We start from the raw sequence: 5,482 nt of genomic DNA on the forward strand, positions 1-5,482 counted from the left end.
CTGAAGGAACTGTTTGCCTTTAAAGAGACAGAAATATTGCGCCATAACTTGGTGGGTGCTTCAGCTTTGACAAGTTGAAAGATTTTTCTCCGTGTGCCTGATATCACACCAACATTTCCAAAGTTATACTTGTTGTTTGGGGTTATTGTGGTGGATCCAAAAGGCCCTTAGTAAATGACCTAAATCTTGCCCTGAAAGCCAGTCACAGTGTCTGATCATCTCTCCTGGGTGCAGTGGGAGACTGCAGGGCTCTTGGGGGAAGAAAGAAGTCAGACACGTGGCTTGGTGTATCCTCGGGGTAGCGCCAGTCTATTGCTGGGTGGAGAGTAGAACTTGTAAGTGATGAACTTGAATATTTAGCTGAAGAGATTTCTAAGTACAGTGTGGAAGGTGCAGCCTGGTTTCTCCTTACTGCTTATAGTAAAATGCAAGAGGAAAGAGACTGGAGTGATGCAGCTACAAGCCAAGGAATGCCAAAGATTGCCAGCAACCACCAGCAGCTGGGAAAACACAAGGGACGAGCTCACCTGGAGGCTTCAGAGAGCATGGCTTTGCCAACATTTTCAGTGTGAACTCCCAGAACTATGCAGCAATAAATGTCTCTGCTTTGAACCTTCATAGTTTGTAATAATCTGTTAGAGCAGCTCTAGGAATCTAGTCCATCACCTTTCTCTTTTCCTCTACCTTTTCCCCTGCCTGCTTTCTGTTCCTCCTAACGACCCAAAGACTCCCCTCCTGCGTTACATGCTCTGAGCGGTGAAAATTTACTAGAATATGCTCTTCCGCATTCTCTACCCACACGTCTGGCCCAGATGGACCGTGGAAGTCTCAGTGATGGGAGAAGTTGTAGCTTTCTCAGGAGTTTAGCTTTGAAATTCTCTGGAGACTCTAGCTTTTGTCCACAATGTACACAACACTGTCAACCGAAAAGTTGAGAATTCTGTTTTATTCAGCAGACTTTCTGAGGACCTGAGGCCCGGGAGGCAGCCTCTCAGCTAGCTCTGAGGGACCACTCCCAAGACATAAGAGAGGAGCCTGGTACTGGCATCTTTACAATCGACACGGCGCTCTTCTCCACCACAATCCAGTGTCAGTAGATCGGCTTCACTGTGCAAGTGAGTGGACCCAAGTTTGCTTCAGTAATAGAAATCGTCTGTCACATAAATGCTATTAAAAATGCATTTGCATAACTGTATTTTCTTTAATTTGCTTTTCTATATCAGTGAGAAGATTTTCAACAAAACTGAAATTTAAGAGTTCTGTGTTTTAGAACTTTAGGGTTTAATTTATCATGACTTCAAAAGCTTGCCTACGGTAGGTACTCAGTAAAGACCCTCTTTTAAGTGCACAGGTTAGACCAAGAGCAAATCTCTATTGTCACTTTTATTAGCCCCTGAATATTAGTTCTTAGTTTTCCTTTATATTGTATGGTCCCAGGTAACATTATCAGTTTCCTTTAGTTTGTTTAATAAATATTTCCTGAGGGGCAGGTCTATAAGTCCTGTCTTATAACGCCACACAGGGGAAGTAATCCCCAGTGAAACATGTCTATCCTACAATATAATTAAGCAAAAGAGATATAACCATCTTATATAAAGCCTATTTACATATACCAATATTTATTAACTTTCATCTCAATGTTATGATTTTATACCTTTACCTTTAGTTTCCATTAGGAGCCAATCAACAGGTCTCCTCCTCTCTGGGCTCAGACCTAGGTGGTGGCAACATGGCTAAATGCACCAAGAAGGTCAGAACGGTGGGTAAATACGGGACCCATTATGGTGCCTCCCTCCGGAAAATGGTGAAGACAATTGAAATCAGCCAGCACGCCAAGTACACTTGCTCCTTCTGTGGCAAAACCAAGATGAAGAGACGAGCTGTGGGCATTTCGCACTGTGGTTCCCGCATGAAAACGGTAGCTGGTGGTGCCTGGACCTACGACACCACTTCTGCCGCCACAGTAAAGTCAGCCATCAGAAGACGGAAGGAACTGAAGGACCAGTAGAAGCGCCACCATTTGAAACATTGCTAGCCTACAACAAATGGGTTAATTTATGTAACAACAGCAACAGAATCAAAAAACAAAGCTTGTTCTTACAGGGACTCCTAGAAGTTTTTTTTTTTCTTTTTATCCCCAACCATTTAATCAATTTTGTATAAAAGACTCTGGGTTACCAGGGACTTCCCTGGTGGTGCAGTGGTTAAGAATCTGCCTGCCAACTCGGGGGACACAGGTTCGAGCCCCGGTCCAGGAAGATCCCACATGCCGCGGAGCAACTAAGCCCGTGCGCCACAACTACTGCACTCGCGTGCACCTAGAGCCCGCGAGCCACAACAAAAGAAGCCACCACAATGAGAAGCCTGAGCACCGCAACGAAGAGCAGCCCCCGCTCACCACAACTAGAGAAAGCCCGCGCGCAGCAATGAAGAACCAATACAACCAAAAATTAATTAATTAAAAAAAAAAAAAGGCTCTGTGTCCCCAGAGAGGAGCTGAGCCAAGGGACCCAGGCCCTGTTGTCAATCTTTAAACTTGACTAACTGGCCTAACTGCTGCCTCAGGTAATCGTTGTTCAGGTATCTCAGTGTAATTTTCCTTCTGCCCTTTACGTATAGAGATTATTATAGATATACATATTTATTTATTTTAAAGTGGGATAAATAGGGTGGACTTGGTTGGGGCCTTTTAATGTTGGGGACCAGTTGGGGGGTCCTTTGGGACCATCCAACCTTAGGTCATGTTCTATCAAAACCTTTTCCTTTAATCTTATTAACATTCATTTTACTTATCCATTTTTAAATACCAGTGATAGGGATAGAGTAGGGTAGTTACACAGGTAGTTTTAGAAATCCCACTAGGGGATTATAGTTAGACAGGGAACTTCAGGGAACTTTGGGAGACCACTCTAAGTTAATGATCACTCAGGAAAGCTATTGGAACATCATGAAACAAAGCAGGCTTGCTTAACAATAAAGCCATATATAAAAGCACAAGATATTCAAGGTCAGCAAGATACTGATTCTTAGGACCAAGTGGAACGGAGCAGAATACAGAGCCCTGAAGTGCCCCCCCCTCCCCAACAAGACTGTAGCCATGACATAAGCTGCTCCATCTTGAGCAGTACTGAATCTAGGGCCAGCACAATTCCAGGAACTGGCCTCAAGAGAATGGGATTAACATTATTGCTCATAATAATCTATATCTTTGTGGGCAGCCAAAGAATTGTAGCTTTTCTGCTCATATATGTAAACAGGCAACTAAAATTGTCAGCAAAGAGGTGCTACAGACCCATCATGTCAACATCTTCCACTCTGAGAAGATGGCACCCTATGTCAGCGTGAAGTTATAGGAGAAGAATCTTTGCCCCTAATCCCATAGAAATGGAATGGTCTTTGACAGTGGGGAATTGAAAACAGCTCTTTTGCCACTTTCCTGTTTGCCCATTTCTGTTCCCCTCTAACCTTAAAATAACCTAATTATAGGAATGAGATCACTAGGCAATTTAACCTAACTCCTGACTTGAGCTCTCCTGAATGCACACCATGCCTCATCTAACCTGTTGATCCTTTTCCTAGATTAAATGAAGAATGAAGTGGTTAAGGAATGACCAGCTCTCTGCCCCCAATAGCCCCCTTGGCAATCCTGCAGGCAGATCACACAGGCAAGATAATATCTACAGAGATGGGCTTCCCTGGTGGCACAGTGATTGAGAATCTGCCTGCCAATGCAGGGGACACGGGTTCGAGCCCTGGTCTGGGAAGATCCCACATGCCGTGGAGCAACTAGGCCCGTGAGCCACAACTACTGAGCCTGCGCATCTGGAGCCTGTGCTCCGCAACAAGAGAGGCCGCAATAGTGAGAGGCCTGCGCACCGCAATGAAGAGTGGCCCCCGCTTGCCACAACTAGAGAAAGCCCTCGCACAGAAACGAAGACCCAACACGGCCATAAATCAATCAATCAATAAAATCTAAAGAGAGAGCCAGCCAGCCTGCACGCAATGGAGAAGGATGCAGAATCCAACTTCTTGCTTTGACGATTCACTGAGATTCTTGTCCCCCATTTTTCCCTTTAAAAACTGTCATGGCTGAGCAGAGTCTTCGGAATTGGTTTCTGGACATGAGTCCACCTTCTCTCCAGATTGCCAGTCCTTCTAATTAAAACACTTTTCCTTTCTACTAACACTTGCCTTTTAAATTGTTGACTTCTGAGCGGCTAGCAGCTGAACCTGGGTTTGGTAACACAAGGACAGGAATAGTAAGGGAAAGGTGACATTCCAAAGTACAAGACCCTCAGTATACTGAAACCTGAGATGATTTAACGTACTCGAGTATATGTCACCACACTTCTGCTGACCTGAATAGCGCAGGACGTTCCTAGTTTGATCACACAGGGTCAAAAACTCCCCGCCCTACGTGAAAGAGGAGCTAATGATGTAAGCATGACATCTACTCAAAGAATGAGGAAGAAGGTGGTCTTCTCTCCCTCCCCACTTGTCCTTGGGTTATAAAAATGTAGCCCATTTAGTTCTCGGGGCAGAGCCCTCTTGCTTGCCTACTTGTAACCTTAGTGAGGGTCCTATATTAATAAATCTAGTTCTTACCTGTCACATTGCTTCTTGCTGAATTCCTTCTGCACCGAGACATGAAGAACCTGAGCTTCATTAAGTCCTGAGCTGAGTTGTGCAGTTTCAGTTGGAAGATTGTGGGTTCGAGTCCCAATTGAGGTGTGTGGTTTCACCAATAAAACATCTGTTTATAATGAGAGCTTTCTAAAAATTTACCAATTTAGAAGTTTTTCCAATTTCAAAGATCCATCATCTGGCCATTAATGAGATAGAATATTAATAGTGATTCAAACCAATAAGATGCAAGAGGCTTCCCCACAAGAGGGTGCCAAGGATGTACCTAAAAGGGATCCAAAAAAAAAAAAAAAAAGAGATCCAGAGGGTTTATTCCCCAAAATAGTCTAAGAAAGTACAGGCTGAGGCAACACATGTTAAGATGGCAAAAAAACCAAACAAAAACCCTGAAAGTTGACACAGCCAAAAGACTGCTCAGAATCCGAGTCTATTTGATTGGCTGCTAAATGTGCACCTATGGGTACCTTTTGGATGGCAGAGACTGTAACAGGAAAGGGCCAATTCTGACTCCATGTTGGATCTGTTTCTTTGACTTTAGTCTTTGCTTTTCGTTGCTTTTGTGATTATAATCACACATAATGGCCTGCTTCAGGGAACCCTACCCACCTGTGAAGGGCTGCAAGACAGAAGAAATGAATACATCTCCTCCCCGAAGCTGGCCATTCCAGGAGATGTTTTGCAAGACTGACAGCCCTTTTTACTTTATTTCCTCCCCACCTCTCCCTCTCTATTCTGCCTTTCTACTTTACTTCCCTCTCTGATTCTATAAAAGAAACTGGCATCCAGACCCCGATAAGATGGTTATTTTGAGACACTAGTCTGCCATCTTCTCAGTCTG

General features: G+C 44.1%; 1 pseudogene; it reads left to right on the forward strand.

Annotated features, from left to right (window-relative positions):
- The first annotated feature begins 1,714 nt into the window (after positions 1–1,714).
- Positions 1,715–2,171, forward strand: LOC111176998 (large ribosomal subunit protein eL43 pseudogene; annotated as a pseudogene).
- Positions 2,172–5,482: the final 3,311 nt, after the last annotated feature.

The sequence above is a fragment of the Delphinapterus leucas genome, chromosome 9, assembly GCF_059928025.1.
Source record: "Delphinapterus leucas isolate spDelLeu-1000000601 "Yukka" chromosome 9, BTC_Dleu_Yukka2, whole genome shotgun sequence".
NCBI lineage: Eukaryota > Metazoa > Chordata > Mammalia > Artiodactyla > Monodontidae > Delphinapterus > Delphinapterus leucas.